The 22605-nt window shown below is 41.9% G+C and overlaps 1 protein-coding gene across 32 annotated transcripts in view; it reads right to left on the bottom strand.

Moving 5' to 3' along the window:
- Window positions 1-22605, bottom strand: part of FRMD6 (FERM domain containing 6) — a 384502-nt gene that overhangs the window by 238186 nt on the left and 123711 nt on the right. For all 32 annotated transcript variants that reach the window (XM_081507320.1, XM_081507319.1, XM_081507321.1 and 29 more), the window contains 2 exons: window positions 19821-19888; window positions 19076-19155 (listed from right to left, as the gene is read on the bottom strand). The gene's annotated coding sequence lies outside the window, so the exon portion shown is untranslated. The remainder of the gene's footprint in view (window positions 1-19075; window positions 19156-19820; window positions 19889-22605) is intronic.

The following is a 22605-nucleotide window of genomic DNA, read 5'->3' as shown; positions in this document are numbered from 1 at the left end:
GTGATACTCAGTACTCAGCTGTACAGATACAGCTAAGATCTGGGTTTGGGGAATACAGGTGAGGTGGAGTGCCTGGGCATTTGGGAGCAAGGGGCAGAGTTTTGTTATCAGAACTGGACCATTGAAGGAAGAGGCTGAATGCGGGGGAATGTGTGGTGTGGGTCTATTTCTATCTTATAGCACAATCTAAGAAAAGCGGCACAACAAGCCTCTAGAATAAGGGTGGAGGCAACACCGTGGTTGAACCAGAGGATCAGGAACTCAGAGTAAGTGTGAATACTCTGCTGTTGGTTGGTTGATGGAAGAGAAAACAGGTTAAAAGGAACAGCAATATCCACAGTTGCCTTCTTTATCTGTCTTGCATCTTCTATTTCCCCCTCTCTCTCCTTATCACCAGTCTTAATAACTGCTTTTACTAATATCTTAAAGATCTTTGAGAGGGATTACTTTTAAAGAATGTGTTAGGGTAGGGGAAAGCTTGGAGAATTATTCCTTTCTCTCTGTGCAACTACACTGTGTTTCGGAGTCTGCTGTCCAATTTGGCTGCATCCGGGATTCAACAAGCAGGCAGAGACACGTGGGGGAGGCAATCCAAATGCCATAGATGATAAAAGGGACCTTACATCACTTATTGAGCCCTTTCCCTGTTCCAGGTACAAGAAATCTGGAGACCTTGTGAAAATGCAGAGTCCCAAGCCCCCAGATTCAGGGTGCTCTGCAGGTGGCTCTGATTCAATAGGGTCCTGTAGGGACACTTTGGGGAAGTCTAGCATAGACTCCCCTACCCCAACCCACCACTAATATCACTGCGTCTGTCTGGGTGGAATTGATATTGGACATTCCTCATTTTGAGAGGGTGCAGGTGGAAAGCCTCCCCAACAAACTTCAAATACCCGCTTTTCCTACACACACACCAATGTCCAGTGCAGGGAAGGAGAAGGTACTCCAGGTGCCCAGTGGCCAGTGCTCTGGGGTCAAACCCAGGAGACACTGAGGCAGCAGGAGAGGAACTTTGTCAGGGCAGCTACAGTTGCTTTACCACTGAGCCCTAAGCCTTATTTTTCTTTCATTCTAATCACATGAGCAGAGATAAGTGGGTTCCAGAAATGAGGAACAAAAGAGGGGACCTACAGCCTGTTCTTTCTCCCAGTTGCTCTCCTCCACAGCTACTAGAACCCACCAATTTGTTCTGCATCCTGAAGACTAGTTTTTCATATCCATCTTGGAAAAAAAACGGATTCATGAGACCCGCCATCAGAAGGAGGTTGTTACTTCTTAGTGTGAGCCAGCTTTAAGTACAAGCAGTTGTTGAGACAGAAAATTCCCCAGTGGCAGGCTTGATGGATGATATGACATTGTCTCCTGGGGACATGGTGATTTGCTGCAGCATTGTGGCAACTCAAAATAAATGATCACTCTGCACAAGGGCTGACAAGCTTCATGTCTATGCTTCTCATCACAATTTTAGTAGTGGAGCTTGCCAGCCTCTAGGTTAACCCCTTTCACTTTGGACCAAAAATCTGGAGCAGGAACATGGGTGGGATCATAAGATAATTTTTCTTTGGATAAGCAACTTTCATCTAAGGATCTCCAGGTACTTTAAAATAGTAATTAAATTGCCACAACACCTTCACATGCATAATTATTATCCATCTACCATCTCTAGCTCTGTGCCAACACTTAAAGATGAGAAACTTGAAGGACAGCCTGGCTAGACTTCAATAGCTGAGCTTATCATAGAGGTAAGCCCCAAATTCAATGTCCCTCATTTCTAGTCTAGTACTACAGAGGGCTAAAAATGATGAAGATGACCATATGATACTTATGCATATACACACTGTGAAGTACTATTAGTAGAAAAGAAGAATAAAATATGTATATTGAATTTACAACTTAACTAAACTATGATATCAATCCTACCTTTTAACCAATTTTTCCCTCTCAAGAAACTTAGCTCCATTCTGTTTCAGTTTTTCTATCTTTAATGGGGTTCCCTAATCACCTACATTGGGCTTTCCTGGTGGCTCAGAAGGTAAAGATTCCACCTGCAATGAGGGAGCCCTGGGTTCAATCCCTGGGTTGGGAAGATCCCCTGGAAGAGGGCATGGCAACACACTCCAGTATTCCTGCCTGGAGAATCCCCATGGACAGAGAAGCCTGGTGGGCTATAGTTCATAGGGTTGCAAAGAGTTGGACACAACTGAACAACTAAGCATACACACAATTGCTTAGGTTACTTCATCATAAGTGGTGACGACTTGTCAGGTGGAATGTTCTACAACCTCCGAAAAGGATTCATGTTTCTCTGTGAGACAGCATCACCTCATAATTTGAAATGGATTATCCTAATATGGGACTTAACTTTAAAGAATTTTTATGATCAAAGCTGTTATTCACTTTATCAGAATTTCCTTCCTCTTCATTTTAGTTCATGGCCACTGGCTTGTATGATACTATCTTATCTGAGCCAGTCACAATTCTTCTTTTTGTGGAAAGCTGGTACTAAAACCACCACCAAGGTTAGAAACAAGAAACTATAGTTAAGACCCAAAATTGTTGGTGGTCCTAAAATTGATCTCAGCCTCTACTCTGAGGAACATCAGTTTCTCATTTAATATGTGGAATCGGAAGTAGCTACCTGGGGATAGGTTAAAAAGTAGTAGGGCTGCTTAGAGGGACTTGGGACAGAGCTGCAGAGGAATAAAGCAGCTAAATTAACAATCTTTGCCAAGCAGTCCTCTAGATTCACTCTGAGCTGTGGGCCATGGAGGAGATCAAGATAAAGAGAAGATCCACATACAACTTCAAGATGAGCCAAACAGAGAAGCGCACACACGTGGAAAGGTCAGAGAGAATGTTGCCACCACAAAAGCTATGAGAAAATGAGGAGACTAAAGAAGGTACCCAAGGTGGATCCTTCAGGTGTCAGTCATGGGGTTTACTTCCTGAGAGAAAGGCAGATTTGCAAGTTCTGGATGAGGTACCAATTAGCAAGCATATTTGATGGAACTGTGAATACATGATATAATATGTTTATATATTGAGATTTCTTTTAAGATTTACAAAGAAAATAATGTATACTGTTTGTAGTATGTCAATGATAAAACATTTCTACAGAGATCTCCTTTATGAGGCAAGTGAGAAACATCTACAAATGGCTAGAGTGAAAATCTGTAGAAATAAAAAAATCTTGGGATACCTTTTAGAAATCATGAATAATATTCTAGGACAAAAATAGAGAAATAAGTTTCTGAGATGGGGGGGGAATGTAAGTAATGAAACTACTGAGAATTAAGGAGAGACAGCTATATAAGAAAGGCATGAACACTCACGTAACACTGAGCAGTTTATGATGTGGTATGTTATTTAAGGCTCTAAACACCTGGATGTGTTAGGAGCACAAAGAAAACAAATGACCTGTCTCAAGTTGGCAAGTGGGTAATTTGGGCCCTGGAATTAGCAAAACAAGTCCAAGTCCTGGGTCTGCGTCTCTCTCGCTGTGTGACCATGGTCAGTTCCCTGCCTCTCAAAGCCTCAGCTTTCTCCCAGGGCTGCTGAGAGAATTAAATAGGATGCTGCACAGAACATGCTCAGTGTGGAGCCTGGCACATCACAGAATGCACACAATAAAATAGTGCACATCACAGGTCACAGCAGCCTTCCCTATATGGCAACAAGACTGATAAAAACTAAACAACATGCAATGTCCCTGAACTGATACATGAAAGTGAAACACTCTTTTCCATTGTGGCCTCTCTGGGTGCTATGCCTGACTCCAACGTTGCCCTGTTTCCACAAAATAATATTAGACCATCTCCATTGTGAAGGCCCTTAAGGCTTACTTAAACTATACACACGTGTGTGTTTTTATTGGTAGCCAATCTTGGCCACCAACAACAATTTACTTTAAAATTATTTTTTCCCTTCAGAAATCTGTCATTTAGAGCTAAACCTAACGAAGAAGAAACATAATCGAGAGGACAAGAGGAGATGGCTTTTTGTGTGTGTGCCTTGCAAGTCATCCCCAAAGGCAATTCTAAATGAGGATTTGTATAAACATCTTGAATAATGTGGACAATGATGTTAAATACATGGCTTCCTGAACTCATTACCTGAAGGATGTCCCTCATCTAAGCTTGATTTTTAAAATATTTTTTTAAACATAAAAGTCATTCTCTCATAGTCATACTTGCGCTGTTGGCCTCTATTCACTTTTGGAACAGTGAACATTGGGAAGGAAAGGAAGAGGGAAAGGCCAAAGGCAGAAAGGAAAGGATGGGAAGAGAGAGAAACACCAAAAGTGAAAGGGCAAGTTGAGGCAGAGAAAATCAAACCAGCTTAGAAACATCACAGAGAAATCTACCTTGTAGACAACAGACCTTAATTATAGTTTGCTTTTAAAGACATAACTCATACTGCTATTTGTTTTGTGGAAGGGGGGAGAGGGCTTATAATGGGCTGCAATAAACTTCCCAGTCCAGCCCCAATCATTTTTTTCTTCTGCTCTGGGAAAATGTGCTTTAGTACAATACCTCAACCTTTCGAAAAACTGAACCTTTTAGGAGAACATTTATTTTGCTTTTGCCCTCGTTTTTCGGATGCTCATTTACCACCTGTTCCTTTCTTTGCTCTTGTCTCCTCAAGGTCCCCGGAGAAGCAGGGGCTTGAGGGGGAGGAGTTGTGGGAAAGGAAGGAAGCACGCAGAGTCCTCTTATGTGAATAAAGTGATTAACAGAAAGTATAAAAGAGGCTTCTTCCCCTGTTCACAAAGCAGATTTTCTTCAGAAGCTGGCAGAGCTCCCAGACAATTTGCTCTGGGGACAGACTCCGGCTAAACTGCTGGCAGTGTGGGCCTTGGGGCCTCCAGATGGGTTTGGGGGGCCCTGGGGAGGGTGCGCTACCAAGAGGGGAGGAGGGAAGGACTGAGTGCAGCACCGGCAGGGCCAGCATGGGTCACGCACAGAGCAGGCTAGGTGCTCTCCCAACCACATCGTTGCCCAGGCCTCTGGGCCACTGACACAGCTGTGGACGGGCTGAGGGGCTGCTGAGGGGAGAAGCTGGCTCCCAGGTCCAAGATGGAGGAACCTGAGTGGTCATAATGCCAGGAACGAGAAATAAAGGATGGGGCAGTCCCCATGAGCTGGCCCAGGGCACAGGCTGTTCTGAGCTGCACAGAACAGCTTGGAGGGCAAGGCAACCCTGTCCTCTAGCACCAAGCTAATTGTGTCTCCTGACTCTTAGCCTGCTCCAGGGATCTGAGCAATCCATAGGGTAGGTTTGGGGAATGATCCAGAGGCAAAGATTGGTGCCATTTTCCCTGGGCCCTGCATTCAGCACTGTCACCACAGCAATGCCCAGCCTGCCCCTTGCAGCTTCCGCTGGATAGTGTTTTCAACAAACACTCACTCTGGAGTACTTCTAATGAACTGGAAATCAGCAGGCACTCCATGAACTGCAGTGTGGGTTGGTAGGGAAAGGAGGGGGCAAGGGGACCAAGGCCATCAGCTTCTGAAGCTACTGCCAACTTCCTTGCTAACTTTTCGCTCAGTCAGATTAGGGTTCCTGATAGGGAGACTTTAAAAAGTGACTTTCCCCTCTGGTAGAACTTGGAAAAGGTCTATGGCCATGAATTATTCAGGGTCACCCACTGATTTAGTCTCCAGTGTCTTCCAGATACTCTCATGTGGATTCTTGACTAGCTTGGATATCAACAGAAAGGGTCTGGGACACATTTGCCTCTCTGCTGCCTTAAATGTCCACCAGCCAGGATGCCTTGAGGCTGTTAATGAAGCTGGAAACCGGTGGGCAAGTTAAGCAGGCTAGACTGCTGCTTTTGTCTTTCTCTGCTCTTTCCCCTAATGGAATAGCCTCTGTGTGTGTGTGTACACAACTCATCCCTGATCATTTCAAAAAATTCAGAAAATACAGAAAAATGTAAAGAACTCCATCAACTGGAAACAAGTATGGTTGGCCTGATAGCACACATTCCTCATGATTCTTCATACTATATTTTGATGGGAGATGATAGGATGCATATATTTTTATAACCAAATTTTTTTACCCTACAATTTATCACAAATATTATCCTTCCACATTCATAAGTATAGAACTATATTATTATTTTTAACAGCTGTTTAATAACCCAGGATAAAAATGTGCTGTGATCTATTTAACCAATTGCCTGTAGTTAGATAATTTCAGTTATCACCAGATTATTGCTGATGGAAACAAGGGTCTTTATATAAACATCACTGAATCCTTATCAGGTCATTCTCTTAAAATGAATTCTGCAATATAGAATTGCTGGGTCAAATCTGCTTATCTTTTTAAAGGCACTGATGCATCCTTTCAAAATTTTCCTATCACAAGCAAAGATCTACTAATATTCCATCCTTCCAAAAATCAATGAAGCCACCCATTTTCCTCCCCTTCCCCTGCCCTGGACACTCAGCATTATGAATTGTTTTAACCTTTTTTAGTCTGATGGTTTTAAATGATAGATCTTATTTGCTGTTTGAACTCAGTGTTCAGTGTTTCCTCTTCTCCTCTGTCATCTCTTGGAGTTCTTCCTCCATTAGCATCCCCTCCATCACTGATGAGCATCAGCGGAGCACTTCCAGTGTGTAGGCACTGACTGGGCTGAACATCAGTGCTACTGGAGCAGCACCATCTCAAGTGCTCTGGGGGTGGAGGGATGGCCTGGAAGAATGACAGCTTCAGGGAGGAGGAGATAGTTATGTAGATTTGATGAAATGGTGACAGAAGGATGGGTAGGAAAAGGTTGTTTGATGCAGAGGAAAGAGTATAAGCAAAGTCACTGAGGCCTGTGTTCCAGGGTGACCGGGAGACGGATGACCAGGCTGATATGAGCTCTCTGTTCTGCACAATGGAGTTTAGATTATTCTATAGTGATGACAAAGCTTAAGGAAGGGTTTTAGAGGAGAGCAGTGATCAAATACGTGTTTACAAAGTTCATTTTGGCAGTGGTGTGAAGGAGGAAAGGAAGTGGGAGAGAGCAGTTGAAGCAGGAAGACCAATAAAAAGACTGCTGCAATGGTCTGTGTGAAGACACTGAGGGCTGGAAGGAGGTCAGGGCAGCCAGGCAGGGAGCAAAGGAACGGTGACATACAATTTCCAAGACCGGTAACTGAGTAGGAGAAGCAGGGGAGAAGTTCAGGAAGAACTGGAACAGAAGGAAGGTATGAGCTTTGGCAAAAAAGAAAGAAAAAAAGGAAGAAAAGATGGATTCCATTTTGAACATGCTATACTTAAGTGACCATTTGACTTTGGATAGATACAGCCAAAGGGAAAGTGTAAATATAGATTTGGGACCCCGGAGAGCTGCTGTGGCTATGGATACAGGCAAGGGGATTAGGGGCACACAGAATCCACACACTGATTGCCAGGAGCCCTTCCCTAAGGGGTCCCTACACCCCCATACAGGCTAGACAGCCAGATGACCGCTTTGTCCTTGTCCTCAGCTTGTGAGCCCCTTTTCTTTCTCTCAGAGGTGTCCAGCTCATTACTAGGAAAGAGTAGATCAAATGTAGCCAATTCATATAAAAACTGGGGAAAAAAAAAAATAAGCTATTTCTCTTACGTTACAAACAGTAAGTCTTTGTTTAAAAGGTATTTTTTAACACAAAGAAATGACTTCTTAGTGGTGTGGTAACTGGGTGGGAGAGATCTGGAGGACCAAAGCCTTTGTGAGCTCTGCCAGGTCATGTCAACAAACCACCATCCAACCCTGCCCTGTGCTGGGGGCTCTGTTCTGCTGTTAGAGATTCAAAATTCAAAGCACTGCCAGCCTCTGAAGAAAGCGTTTATAACTTGAGTTTGCCGTAAGAGAGAGCTTTGCAGCCAGAGACCTACTTCCAGGAGCCAGGTTTAAGCCCTGGGACCTGAAAAGGAACAGGGGGTGTATCCTGGTGCCATCAGCTGGGTGTCTTCTCAGTTATGCTTTGAAAAGCTCAATTAAAAGGACAGGGAGTGGCTGTCTAAATTTAAGTAGAAACACAATAAAACAAATCTGGGTCATTTTAGCCTACTTTGTTCTCTTCAGCATCTTTTGGTTTTTTTTTTTTTTTTAATTGGAGTTCAGTCTCTTTACAATGTTGTGTTAGTTTCTACTGTACAACAAAGTGAATCAGCTATATGTACACACATATCCCCTCTTTGTCACCACAGAGCATTTAGTAGATTTCCTTGTGCTATACAGTAGGTTCTCATCTTTCAGCATTTTAATATATATTCATCTAGAAAAACTAAAATTGCCTCAGAGAGTCTTCAGGGATGGAGATGTGTATCAGCTCTCAGCTTCATTTTTCAGCAGCTGACATTCTAGCTTGTCTCCAGACCCAGAAAACCTTACTCTGACTCGACTAGAAATCACTCTTTTTTCCTTTAATCCTGTCTATTTTTCTCACTGGCTCCCTTCAAACTCTCTTTGTCTGTTGCATCAAATCAGGGGTGCCTACTGCATCTGGAAATGCAGCTCTGGCTGTTCCCAGGGAATCAGACAGGGACTGCCAACCCCACCCACTGCTTCAATAGACATCATTCCAGGCACATCGGGAAATGAGTCTGCAGTGGATGCACCCCACTCACCCAAACTGATGAATGAACAAACAACACCTCTATTATTTCAGTAGTAAGGACTTAACTAGAAAGGATGTATCTTAGATCAATATTTTGCTCCATGATTTGTATTACTTCATGGCTTTCCTTGTTACAAATATATGGATGTCATTAACTGCAAGTCAAAAAACAAAAGGTTTCTTAAATAAATTAGGCATCTGAGGTGTAGGGGGATGGCACAGAAAACATATCCCATGCACTTATGCAGGGAAGCAACAATGCAGAACGTGGGAATAAATGTCTCCCATCCAGTGCTGAACCTACACAAGATAAACCGTAAAGAATCTGCCTGAAATGTGGGAGACCCAGGTTCAATCCCGGGGTCGGGAAGATCCCCTGGAGAAGGAAATGACAATCTGCTCCAGTATTCTTGCCTGGAGAATTCCATGGACAGAGAAGCCTGGTGGGCTACAGTCCATGGGATCGCAGAGTTGGACAAGATTGACCACTAACACTTTCTTTCACTAAACACCTCAAAGGAGGAGGCAAGGCAAGAGGGAACAGGACACGGAGAGATGCCAATCTCTTATTCAGTCCATAACACAGTTCTAAGCCCAAATGGTTAGAGTTCCCAGGCAGAGGAAATGATTTCTATTATGAAGGAGGAAGAGGGAAACTCCCTGGGGCATCAGTTTCCTTAATGACAGGCCACCCTGAGAAGCGGGCACAGCTCCTTTAAGTATTCATGGCAAAAATCCCTGTGGTATCAAAGATCAAAAGAGCTTTGTAATGTAAGGCAACACTTTTGAGACTGTTGACACTTGCAATAGAAATTAACTTCAAAACAGCTTACTTCTCTGCTCACTGTATGGGCTTCCAAGTTCAGGGCACTGAAGGTGAGTGACTCACACCTATCTGTGTAAACACAGCATCTTCTATGGCTTCCATGTTGCTTTACCTTCATAAACCTTCTTTCTCTGTTAACTGAATACACATTTAATTACCCAGGCCCTTCAGTGTTCACATAAACAAAGACTACTCCAGAAGCAGTTGAGTAGCACAGATCTCGCTTCCTTCAAAGCTTTTCTCTATACAGACGCACTCCATTATAGTACTCTCACCTGCGCATGCTAAGTCGCTTCAGTCATGTCTGACTCTGCGACCTTGTGGACTGTAGCCCACCAGGTTCCTCTGTCCATGGGATTCTCCAGGCAAGAATTCTGGAGTAGGTTGCCATTTCCTACTGCAGGAAATCTTCCCAACCCAAAATCTAACCCTTGTCTCTTATATCTCCTGCATTGGTGGGCAGGTTCTTTACCACTAGTGCCACCTGGGAAAACTTAGTTTATTTCTTTAACATTTCCACATTATTTCCCCAAATGTGTAACTACCATGACCCTTTAAAGTGCAACACCAGCAACATTTGGGTAGATTTTAAAAGACACGGTTGTGAATGTGAGCTGCTTCTTTCTCATCGTGCAAACTTGGCGCTTTCACATGTCATTAATCTTGAAACAGCAGCAGCAGAACCAGAGTGGCTGTTTTCTGCTGGGATCTGTGTGTTCTCCACTGGGGTGACAGTGAGCCCTGCCAAGTTCTTCTGAGACACAGCACACTCTGGCCAACATTCAGGGCTACCAAGCTATTATTATAATAATATATCAGAAGATTTTCAACTTAACAAGCTCAGTTCAGATACGAGAATCAAATAAGATCAACTAGGAAAAAAAAAAAAATCTCTCATCTATTTGTCCTGAATGGGAAAGCTGATGGCCAAAGAAAAGTCAGGGTTCTAGAAGAAGAGTTTCTACAGAAAACCCAAAGGGCCAAACACTGGGGAAAAATATACAGACTCTGGGATGCTGCCCTGATTCCTTCTGCACCCCAGATCTTGTTTTCCCGCATTTTCATTGTTTCTCCTGCTGTCCCTGTGTGTACACAGCTGTGCAACAGTGATCACAAGTGATGACAAGCTCAGCCCCCAGAGCCAGGCTGCCTGGGCCCAGGACCAGGCTTATTTTCTGTGTGACCTTGGGCCATTAACTAGTTTCTCTGTGCTTTATTTCTTCATCTGTAAAATGGGATGCTTTGAGGATTAAATGAGAGAACACAGTGGATGTCTTTTGCACAATGTCTGATATTAGACATAATCTGTTCCCTCTGCTCAACCCTTGGTCTTTGTTAGGCTGTGACAAGAACATGGATGGATCTTTCCAAATATGAAATAAGAGCAACTTTGGAACCAAATTCCAGAGTCTGCCTGTGGGGATTTGGGCAGATTTAAAGCAGTATTACTATGCTAAAAAATGCTTTATGTATGAATCCTCTCATGTAATCCATAAGATACCTATAAGAGATTTACATTAGCTATTCTTCAACTAAACATTCCTCCCTGGACCCTTGCTCTTGTGCAACTCCCCCCATATTGACTCTGGACTTGGTCACATGCTTACTCTGGCCAATGGGACCAAGAAGTGTAGATTAGTAGAAATTTGGTAAATGCTTATACATTAGACCTTGCATCCTTAGAATGCTGCCACCTCCCTGTCACAAAGTCTAGCCTCCTTAAGGATGCAAGAGCACAGGGAGAAAGAGGCCATGCTGATCCCCACCCCTTGCTGTTTTCCAGCTGAAGGTAGTTAACCTGAACAAGCCCAGGTAACACCAGCAATTAAAAGAGCCAGTCAACTCACAAAATCATGAGTAACAATAAATTATTGTTGTCACTAAGTTTTAGAGTTATTTGTTACTCTGCAAAGAATAACTAAAACAGAAATTTGTGGGTACAGTGATTCCATAACAGAAACTTAAAAACATGAGGCATTGGCTTTGGGACTAGATAGTTGGCAGAGGCTGAAAGGGCAGTTAGGAATTTTTTTTTTTGGAGGCTGAAAATAGGCCACCTGAGTTGCTGAAACAATCTGTAAAACTATAATCTGTAGTCATTTGTAAGGCAAAAAACACATATCTAATAAATTTGTGGGCCTGAGCTAAAGAAATTTTCAGGCATAATGCTAAAAGTGCCAATAGCTTTTTTTTTTTAAACTTTGCTTAAAAAGGTACTCATAGAGAGAAGGATGAGTTAAAGAAGGAACCACTGAGTTTAAAAGCAGAATTTAGAGGAAATTAGGAGGACCTGGAACTTGCTGGGTTTAGAAATAAAACTGTTCCTCATTTCCATCCTCTCCAGATGGCAAAGGATTCTCAACATAAGAAATTATCTCAGTGTAAAGATTACTCAAGATTGTGGCTATAAGACCCTTTATTATGACCTTTAAAAGACTTTGAGTAGATCTTTTCAACTAGATAAAAGCACTTCTAAGATAAATAGATGCCTAATCTCAAAATAGCTCTAAGTAATCTGGAGCTGGGCTGCCCAGTGCAGTAGCCACTAACCACATATGACCACTGCGTGCATACTTGAAGTGTAGCTAATCCAAACTGAGAGGTACTTTAAGTGTAAAATATACATTAGATTTCAAAAAATAGTAGGAAAAAAGCAAAATATCTTATTAATAATTTATTATATTGATTACCACATTGAAGTGGTAATATTTTGGATATATTCAGTTAAACAAAATGTATTACTAAAATTACTTCCATTTGTTTCATTATTAAAGTGTGGCTCTTAGAACTTTAAAAAATACATATGTGGTTCATATTGGTAACTTACATTGTATTTCTATTAGACAGCACTAGCGTAGAAAAAGGCCTGTCCCAAGAAGAATCTTAAGTATAGATTTTATTTAATGAAATGAACAATAATGATGTACATAGAAAATCCATAATGTTTTTAAAGGAATCCTGTTAGATTCAAGTAAGTATCTAAAATGATAAGAGACTTCTAGACCACCCAACTTTCTACAATCAGTATGCAGGCTGAGAAAGCTACTTAGCTGCAATTATAGGCCATTTGTATTTAAAAAGAAATGACATCTCAGAAGATGGAGCCAAGAACCAGAGGACTGAATCCAGAGAAAACCTAGACCCTTATCAAGAAAGCTTGCCTGCTTGAGTTGAAAAACCTGATAATATGTACCCAGATAGATTTCAGAATTGCTATTCTATGGAACAATTACTGTTATTGTCTCCTATTGTGTTATTTTTAATGAGAATATCTATTGGGATTACCATGCCCCTGTTTCAACACTTTATATTGGGTGTATGGTTTAGTTTACAGGCAGAATTTAGAGGAAATACATAGGACTTGTTAGGCCAGAATGTTAACCTTAATCTCTGATTGCAGAGGAGCTATCCACAAGAAACCCTATCTATATCTGTACCAGATTCAGATGACAAGATCATGGCCTTTGAGTCTAATGGGGTCATTGGATGAGATCTCAGGGGTCTTAGGAGGGCAGTGTATTTTTCCTATGGGAGGAATTTAAATAATTGTGACCATGGGGTGAACTTGATGGATTACAATTAACCACACATTATTTAAAATTTTCTAATTAAGAGGTAGAGTTTAATCCATAGTGGATTCATGTCAATGTATGGCAAAACAAATACAATATTGTAAAGTTAAAAAATAGAAAATAAACTAATTAAAAAAAAGAAAGAGGTAGAATTTACTCCTCCCACCCTTTGAATCTGGGCTGGTCTTTTTACTTGCTTTGTCCAGTTGAATGTGGTGAAGTGGTATTGTGCAATATCCCCAAGCCCAGACCTTAAGAGGCCTTACAGCTTCTATTCTTGTCTTCTGGGTACTCTGAGAATACCACACTCTTATAAAGCTCAAAAGGAAAGGCCACCCTAGCTGTTCCATCCCTTGCTATTTGAGGCCCCAGATGTGAGGGTGTCACCATCTTAAATCTGCATCTGACTGCAATCAAATGAATAGGTCCAGGAAAAACCATAGTAAGAACAATTCAGCTGGACAAAGAATTAATAAATAATAATAATAAACCTGATAAACAATGAATCATTGTTGTTTTCAGCCATTACTGTGAGGTGATTTGTTCCACAACAACAGATAACTAGTATCTATCCATGGTCTAACAAGGAATAGAGTGGAGCAGATGGGACAGGCTTTCTGGCAGAGGTGTCACTTGGATTCTACTGTGGTTGTGATGCTGTTACTACCATGTTCTTCAACACATGGGCCTCTCCAAAGTGCTGCTCACAACATGACAGCTGATTTCCCCCAGAGTTAGCACACCAGGAGAGGGAGAAAGTAGTCAAAATGGAAACCACAATATATTTTATCATCACTTCTCCTGTACGCTATTGGTAACACAGACCAACCCTGATGGAATGTGGAAAGGGACCACTAGGGTGCTAATATCAGGGGACAGGGATCATTAGGGGCCACCCAGGAGGCTGACTACAACATAAACTAGGAAACAAATAAACGTACTTCATATCCTAGTCTTCATTTCAAGAATCTCCAAGAGGCTAGTTTTCCCATATCCTCTATTTCTCCTCTGACCTACTTATTTATCATGAGTTTTACCCATTTCTCTACTTTTCAACTTATCCCTCACCTGTTATCCCCCTCTCCAATTTCATCAGGCCACAGAACATGGCATTTCAGGTCTTCAAGACTAGCTGAAGGCAATTGCAGCAGTTAGCTGACTCAGCGGGGTCCTCAGGTAGAGGCCTCCATGATGGGAAGAGAGACCCTCCAATATCAGAACTCCCCAAATTTTTGCAGAGGAGAACTATAAATGATTTCAGCTCAGTAAAAAGAAGGCCAACATGGAATTGTGAGGAAACAAGTTCCCGTGTTTGTTGCTGATGACAATGTAAGGTTTCTGAGGAAAGCAATCTTTTCAGTGATTTGTTATAAATATTTGTCATACTATTTCATTCACTAACGTCCTCTTTGGAAAACATAACCTCCAAATACAACAATAACAATGACAAATAGAAAAAGTGATCTTTGAACCATCTTAAATCCTCAATAACAAAGAATTGGCCTGTGTAACAGGACAGAAAACTATATCAACGTAAGTGTCAAGCCTGTCATTTCATTGACACTGACCTGTGTCTATGGAATAAAACTATGCTAGAAACACAAAGTAGGGCATATGTAAGTAAAGACACATTGCTAAGATCAAGGTCTGGAAAATCAAAGGTGATACAAATGGATTACAGTTGATTAGGATCTTTGCAGTTAAACCTTTTCATGTGAAGACTATTTCCTCAGGAAGTCATTCATCTTTGAGATGAGTAGGAAACTATCAAATCTTAATCGAAGCTGATTTCCATTAACCCAAGCAATACCCTCTGAGTCTTGGTTTCCTTCTTCATCCAATAGGTGTCACATACCTAAGTCTCAGAAGACTAGATGAGATCAACAATCTGAGTCCATCCTGTCCACTGGGAAGGGGTTTTGAATTCAGGTAGAGGCAGTGCTGAACAAAGGAAGCAACCTGGGCATTGCATTCTGCCTTATGTTTGTGTTACACACCCACCATACTTATTAACTTAACTCTTTTTGACCCTGAGTTTCTTCAACTGAAAATGGGCCTTTCTACCTTGCCAGGTTCTGTTGTCATTTCCTTCTTCAGGGGATCTTCTGGACACAGGCATTGAAACTGGGTCTCCTGAATTGCAAGCAGATTCTTACCACCAGAGAAGCCCAGCATATGTCAGAGGTTAGTAGAATACTCAGCACATAGTAGATGTTCAATTAATATTAGCTCCCTTCCTTTTTGTTACCTCAAATCTGCAACCCTTTCAATCTCTCCTAATAAAATGAAAGACAAAGGAAACCCTTTGAAACTGGAAACAAGCAAGTTAAGGCCAAATCTCAAAAAAAGTGATCCTTTACTAGTTCATTACCAAGTCATACAATAAAAATAGTTTGTAAGTCTAAGGGTGTGAGGTCTTGTTGTGCTGCTCTAGTTAACCAAAGGGCCATCAAACAGTTTTTGTGCGGAGGCCTGAAACCGCACAGGTTTCTGATTTGAGCCCTTCCCTGGCATCCTTAGTCTTGGGAGACAGAACAGTTTGCCTACAGGTTGAAAACAGAAAGCGTTCAAGACGTGAGAGTATTCCCCAGAAACAAGCCTGTGACATGACTTGTGAATTGTGGAGCCCACGGGTAAACAGACTAGAGACCACAATCTCTTCCTCAGAGGAATTTCCTATGGTACTAACAGTGGTAGTTGGTGAAACAGAAACCATCCCTGTCAGAAAACTCCTCCAGCTTCCAGGTAGGTTCTGGGGAATATATTAGCTGAAAGTCAAGGAAAGGGAAAGAAGAGGTTATAGACTCTCTCAGACTCCTCTTAAGGCTGGAGTCTGTCTCCAAAAACACCAGCACAGTGGAAGTAAAACATATGCTCCTTTGGAATTAAAGTCAGCCCCAAATAGCAAAGAAAGAACAGGATGCATGACCCTTGTTTGTAAACAAAAACCAAGATAAATGTCAGCTGCCAGACCTCAAAGGAAGGGATGACAGGCCACTTGCAGAGAGAAGCCACAGGCAGCAGGGCGAGCCCTTTGGTCTCCCTGGTGGTCTCTGGCAGACCTTTCCAGAGGCATCACGGAAGAGCAGGGAAGCCAAGGGACCCAGAAAGCCACCTGCCCCAGCACCCTCCTCACAGGTCTGTTTTTCTATCTTCTCTTAGTTAATGTTTAAGTGTTTATAAACTTGATCATCACTCACATCACAGCTGTGGTTGAATGTTTTGGAGTCTGGCACTCAGATGTGAATCTCCCAACAACAGGTAAATGGCTAAGCCTCAGTTTCCTTGTCTGTATCATGGGGATACCAGCATTCCCTACTTCATAGATGGTTGTAAAGAATAAATGAGATCATGTATGTAAAGCATTTAGCACAGTGGCTGGCACACAGCCAGTGCTCACACATGGTAGGTGCTATTATTATTTTTGTTCTGTTGTTGTTGCTGATTCTGCCCTTGGCTTTGTCATGACCGACTCAGACATTTTCCAGAGTGAGGAATTAGGTATTATTGATGTCAACCACAAAAAGTGGCAGCTGCAGGGGAGAAGTGAAGAGGAAGGGGGTGTGCTGGTAATGATGCAGCATCCACATCTATCAGCCTAGTTCCTGAGTCTGTCTCGGCCAGCTTACAAGTTAGCTTCTCAGGGCAGAAGAGGCATCAGGGCTGGTCTTCCAGGAGATCCAGTCACGTTTGCTGAGGGCTCAGGGGCCATTCACGGCCTTCCCTAGTGGCTCAGATGGTAAAGAGTCTGCCCACAATGTGGGAGACCTAGGTTCAATCCCTGGAGAAGGGAATGGCAACCAACTCCAGTATTCTTGCCTGGAGAATTCCATGGAGAGGGGAGGCTGGTGGGCTACAGTCCATGGGGTCGCAAAGAGTCGGACGCAACTGAATGACTAACACACACACATACACACACACACGGGCCATTCACACATGATGTATAATGAAGAAGGTCCCCTGGGAGACATATGGAGAAGACTCCTCCATAGGGGCAGGAGTTCTGTCCACCTCCCTCCCCAACTCTCACTCCCACAGGGTTTGGGGGAGAAAACAGTGCAGAGAAGGCATCACCCCTGCCTTGGGGCCAAACATCCTGTCAAGGACCAGCACCTCACTCTCAACCAGGGAACTCGAGACTCATAACAGGACCCAAATTAAACAGTAGAGCTCTGCTATTCCTTGGCCTCAGAGCAATGGATTTTATGGAAGCTGGGGAGGTACTGTTTGGTTTCAACAAGTTGTCATTTCCAACTAGAAGACAAGATATGCTTTTCTAGCAGATCAGTACACAAGTAATTTTGATAACCAGGTCACCTTAGAAGCTGTGTTACAGTAATTGCACTAAATCTCTGGAGTTCTCTCTATTTTGATAACACAAATAAGAGGAAAGTAAAGTTTTCTGACTTTTGTCTTAGGTGTTACCAACAAAAGACAACTCCATAAAGATTACTGAGGGCTTCCTGTCTCATGGTAAAGACTCTGTCTGCAATGCAGCAGACATGGGTTCAATGCCTGGATCAGGAAGATCTTCTGGAGCAGGAAATGGCAACTCAGTCCAGTGATCTTGCCAGGATAATCCCATGGACAGAGGAGCCTGGTGGGCTACAGTCCATGGGGTCTCAAAGAATCAGACACGACTGAATGACTGAGTACACACACACACACACACACACAAAAGATTACTCAAGAGGAAATTCAGCATGATATATATATACATATATGTATGTATATGTATATATATGTATATATGTGTGTGCGTGTGTGTGTGTGTGTGTGTGTGTGTATAATCCAGGGCCTAGGACAATGCCCAGAATACAGAGGTGCTGATTAATGTTTGCATAATAAGTGTTTACTGAAGTACATTTAAAAATAGCCCTGCATCAGAACTTTCCTCGTGATCCACTGCCTAATACTCCACACTCCCAATGCAGCAGGCCAGGTTCAATTCCTGGTCAGGGAACTAGATCCCATGTGCTGTAACTAAGAGTTCACATGCCGCAACAAAGCTGGAAGATCCCAAGTTCTGTAACTTAAGATCCAGTACAGCAAAATAAAATAAATAAATACTAAAAAAAAAAGCCCAGCACTGATCTGTAAGTCCATGTATCAGGAGAGTGCCTTCTCTCTCTCTCTCTCTCTCTCTCACACACACACACACACAAACATACACATAAAATGGCAAACAATAGGCAACCTCAATATATGGTCATTTTAAAAAATAACATAATAACACAATTCACAAATATTTTCTCTAGGAATTGATTCTCTGGTTGCTGACTCTCAAACTTTGTTTCTTTAAAAAAGATAGATCTGAAAATTCTCATAGAACTCCATTTTGTTCTTTTCCATATTCCCTTTATTCCTTCATTCTATCATGCACACCTCATATTTTATCTTTACAACATTTGGGATCTGGTTATGACAAACTCTGTAACAGCTCATCATATTCCCTCTATGGTCTCTTGTCTAGTTTTACTAAGTTATATCTCCTATACAGAAGTACATGACCCCAAAAATACATAAAAGTCTTTTTTTGCAACCCAAAGAGTGTGAGTGTAACTGATATGAATGTAACTGACACTTATTTAACATTGATATCTCCAAATAACTTCCTTTTTAAAAAATGTATGGTAGTGTTTTACAAGAAGTCCATTGATGGGCTCTTGAGAAATTTAGAACAAAACAATGCATCAGAGGGGGCCTGTATTCTGGTCAGATCATCATCTGTGCTTTTGAGTGTTCTTAAAAGTCGACTGTTTGTCTGGAGTATGTAAACACTTATGTTTACACACACTACAAGGGAAAATCCAGAGAATGCAGAGACTGTCTAATTCATCAAGGCATGGATTTCTTCCTGGCATAGACTGCAATGGCTATTATATTGGACAACCCAAGCCAACCTCTCCCCAAAAAAGAAATCAATCCTCTCATTAGTCTGGGATGATTGATGGACAGAAATCATATTATTTAAATCCTTTGTTGATTCTGTGCCAAATATATTGATACTTAACAAGAAATTTGCCTTCAAATCATGCTTTACAAAAAACAAAAAGTAAGAACAACCATTCGTTTCCTACCTGCTGCTGTGGCCACCAGAAGCCAGGCTGCTGCTCTCCAAATGGGGCAGGCTTCAGGATTTAATCTTCAGCTCCCTCCCCTGGAACCAGAATCGTCAGAAGAAAACTTTCAATTGCTATGAGCAAGCAGACTGTTTACTTCCAGCCAATTCTTCCTAATTCCCATGGCTTGCTGAGTGCCAGAGTAGGGTGCTTAAGAAAGGATGTCTGGGGATAAAGGGGTAGAGTTTGGGGGAAAAGAGAAGAGAGAGTTCCCAGGGCAAGAATTCGCTCACCCAATACCCTTCCTTCGAGCAGAGGGAAGCCCTCTTTTTCAGTTTTAATTTCTCATGGAAGAGCTGTCACTGCATTACTCACAAGTAATTACTACATTGCTCCTTTACAAACAGCAGACATACTTTTTGGGCGAGCCTCCAGATTTCTGATGCATGCCTGTACCTGTCCACAGGGATAATGCTGTGGCTGGGAAAATTGAGAGGACAACAAGCCCGCCCAAAGGGAGGACAAAGTCTAGACTATTAATCAAGTTCCTGAGATAAAATATGCCACAAAAGAAGATCAGAGATTTCTGTGAGCTCCTCCATCCATAGGGCATCTGCCTCACTCATGGAATCACCTGGTTAGGACTCAAACTTTTTCCAAGTAGACCAGCAGCTACACTTCATCAAGCTTCAACTTGTTTGTCCAAGGAGGAAAGGAGGAGCAAGAATTACTATTACAGAAGGAATGTGGTTTTCTTACTTACTATGAGCAGTCGATGTAGGAAAGTCAAAGATGATTGATGTGCAATTACAGCTCCTCTAAGTTTAATATCTGAAATACAGTGTTTAAGAAGACATTTCAGTGGTAAGCATGTGTTATAGAGGCTTCATATTCAATTCATTTCTAGTTTCCAAGAAGAAGAGGTAACACGGTAGAGAGGTTTCTACAGCAAAGGGGTAGAAATAGGGAAATCTTGGGTCTACTGTTTACTATTGTGACTTACTCTGGTTTCCAAATAAGTAAAAGAATACTGCGCTGCAAGATCTGCACAGTAATATAACATCATCTATCACTTTGACATCTATCTGCCTTGTTCTTACATCAACATTTTAGTTCTCCTCTGGGGAATCATCCCTTCCTCTCAGTTTTTTTGGGTGGGGTTGTACCACCCTTAGGCTTCTTCAGAAATGTAACTGTGGCAAAGCTGAGCTAGTCAGAGTCAGATTGATGGGGAGATTGGTCCAGAGAGGAGTTCACGCCAGCAGAAGTCACTGATGGGACTTGCTGCGAAGAGGAGTTCTCATCTTGCTGTGGCTGCTGATCTGGTGAAATAGAACCTCTTGCTTCTGGTGGCCATCCTAGGGAAAGAGGGACTACATGGAGGCAAAGCCATTGCAGAGGAAAGGAGAGCTTAGAGAGAGCAAGAGACCAACTCCTAAGGATGTCATTTGATGAAGATTTAGATTCAGCAATGATTGAAACTATTAATATCATTTCCTTTGGATTTCTTGAAAATTTCCTTTGGTTCCTTAAGCCTGTTTTGTTTAGGTTTCTGATGCTTTCCACTGAAAAAAATTTCAGCTAATATGAGTCCTTTTCAGGTGCCCTCTACCACATAACACCACTTTTAAAAAACATTTCTCTTTATTATTTATATCCGCAATAAGCTGGGTGGCATGGGGATGCGACCAATAAATCAGTTTCCTTTTGATGTACTCTTGGAAATTTTTGCTATTTTTAAAGGCTAAGCCTACAGAGCAGAGAGAGATAGAAGTAAGACAAATTCTGATGAAAGATTTTTAAATTCTTTACTCTTCTCTCCCAATATAGCTCTTTTCAAGAAATTAAATTCAAACAATGCACAAAGGTGAAATGCACACAGTTAAAATCTCCCATAATTTTACCTTCCAGAAATAACCATGGCTGATGTTTCAGTGGTGTGCCATTCAAAATGTGATCCACAGACCAATGCTTTGGCCTGGAGCTGGTTACAAATGCAGAACCTCAGGCCTCAATCCATTCTCACATTTTAATGAGGCCCCCCAGAAATCTGTATGGACATCAAGGGCTGAAAAGCCTTGGCCTAATATATAGTCCTCTAGATATTTTTTCTTCTATTTTTTTTCTTCTAGTTCTTCTATTTTTTTTCTTCTAGTTCATTTTCCAGCACATTTAATTTTTTTTTTTAATTTTTACTGATTTTGTAAAGAAAAGACATATATGGGTACAATGAATCTGGAAGAATGAAATCAAAATCCTTTACAAATGTAAGTAATTCATTTACTGGGATCATATGCAAACTATAAAGGTGCTAAAAACCCATACATACCCTGCGTATGTGCTAAGTCGCTTTGGTCGTGATTCCACTCTGCAATCCCATTGACTGTAGCCCGCTAGGATCCTCTGTTCATGGGATTCTCCAGGCAAAGATACTGGAGTGGGTTGCCATTTCCTCCTTCAGGGGATCTTCCTGATCCAGGCATCAAACTTATGTCTCCTGCCTTGGCAGGTGGGTTCTTTACCACTAGCGCCACCTGGGAGCAGGGATACACACTCTAGGACACTACATATAGTAGCAAACAATCCTAGGACAGGACACACTAGAGCTGTGGTTCTCCACCATCTAGAGGTCACACTGCCAGCCCCACATCCAGAGTTTCCGATTCAGTAGTATGGCTGGGTGCTGGGTGGTGGGAGGGGCAGGGATGAGGCCTAAGAATCAGCATTCTAACAAGTTCCTGGGCAATGCTGATGCTACATTTCACCAGTGCTTCAAAAATAAAAATGGTTTTATACTATACATATATACTTACTATATATACTACTCTGAACCTTGCTTTTTTTCACTTAATACTGTATCTTACAACTTTTCCATGTCATCCACATAGCATTACAGCATTCCTCTTCAGGGCTGCAAGTTCAGAGATTTTTGGCTAATATAATAATATATGTCAAATGACAAAGAAGGGAATCACCAGCATCTTCAGAAGAAGGACAAGCAACCTCAACACTGGAGTTATCATTTGCAACATTAAATAAGCAGCCTGTGTTTGAGTCTACAGATAAGTAAAGGTCGCCACTAAAGACACATGAGAATCTAATTACAGACTTCTATATTTAAAGCCAAGAGTCAAGTCCAGGTCTTTCTGTGAGGACTTGGGGAAAAGAGTTGCATCCTCAATTGGCATGGAATGCTCTCAAATTTCTCAGCTCAAACTTCTGAGGAGTAAGGTATGGTATGACTTACTAGACTTGCTTTGTCTAATCTTCATCTCATGCCAAGTCAACTCTGAAAATAAACTTCTCATATAAGGGAGCTGTGATGCAAAGGAAAGATATCCTCCACTTTCTCAAAGCTGGTGATTGGTGAGAGGCCGTCTAAGACCCACAGTCTGAGGCTTCTTAAAATCCTACCATCCACAGATGTTGTGAACTTGGTTAAACACTTGGCAAGATTAGTCGAGACATCATGTAAGCTGTAATCACACTGTGTTCTTCTGGGGACCTTCCAGGGCATAATCTAAGTCCTCTGTTCATTTCTCTTTGAG

This window comes from Giraffa tippelskirchi, chromosome 7, assembly GCF_054371585.1.
Source record: "Giraffa tippelskirchi isolate mGirTip1 chromosome 7, T2T-mGirTip1v1.2.pri, whole genome shotgun sequence".
Taxonomy (NCBI): Eukaryota; Metazoa; Chordata; class Mammalia; order Artiodactyla; family Giraffidae; genus Giraffa; species Giraffa tippelskirchi.
This window is presented reverse-complemented; position numbering and strand designations above follow the sequence as displayed.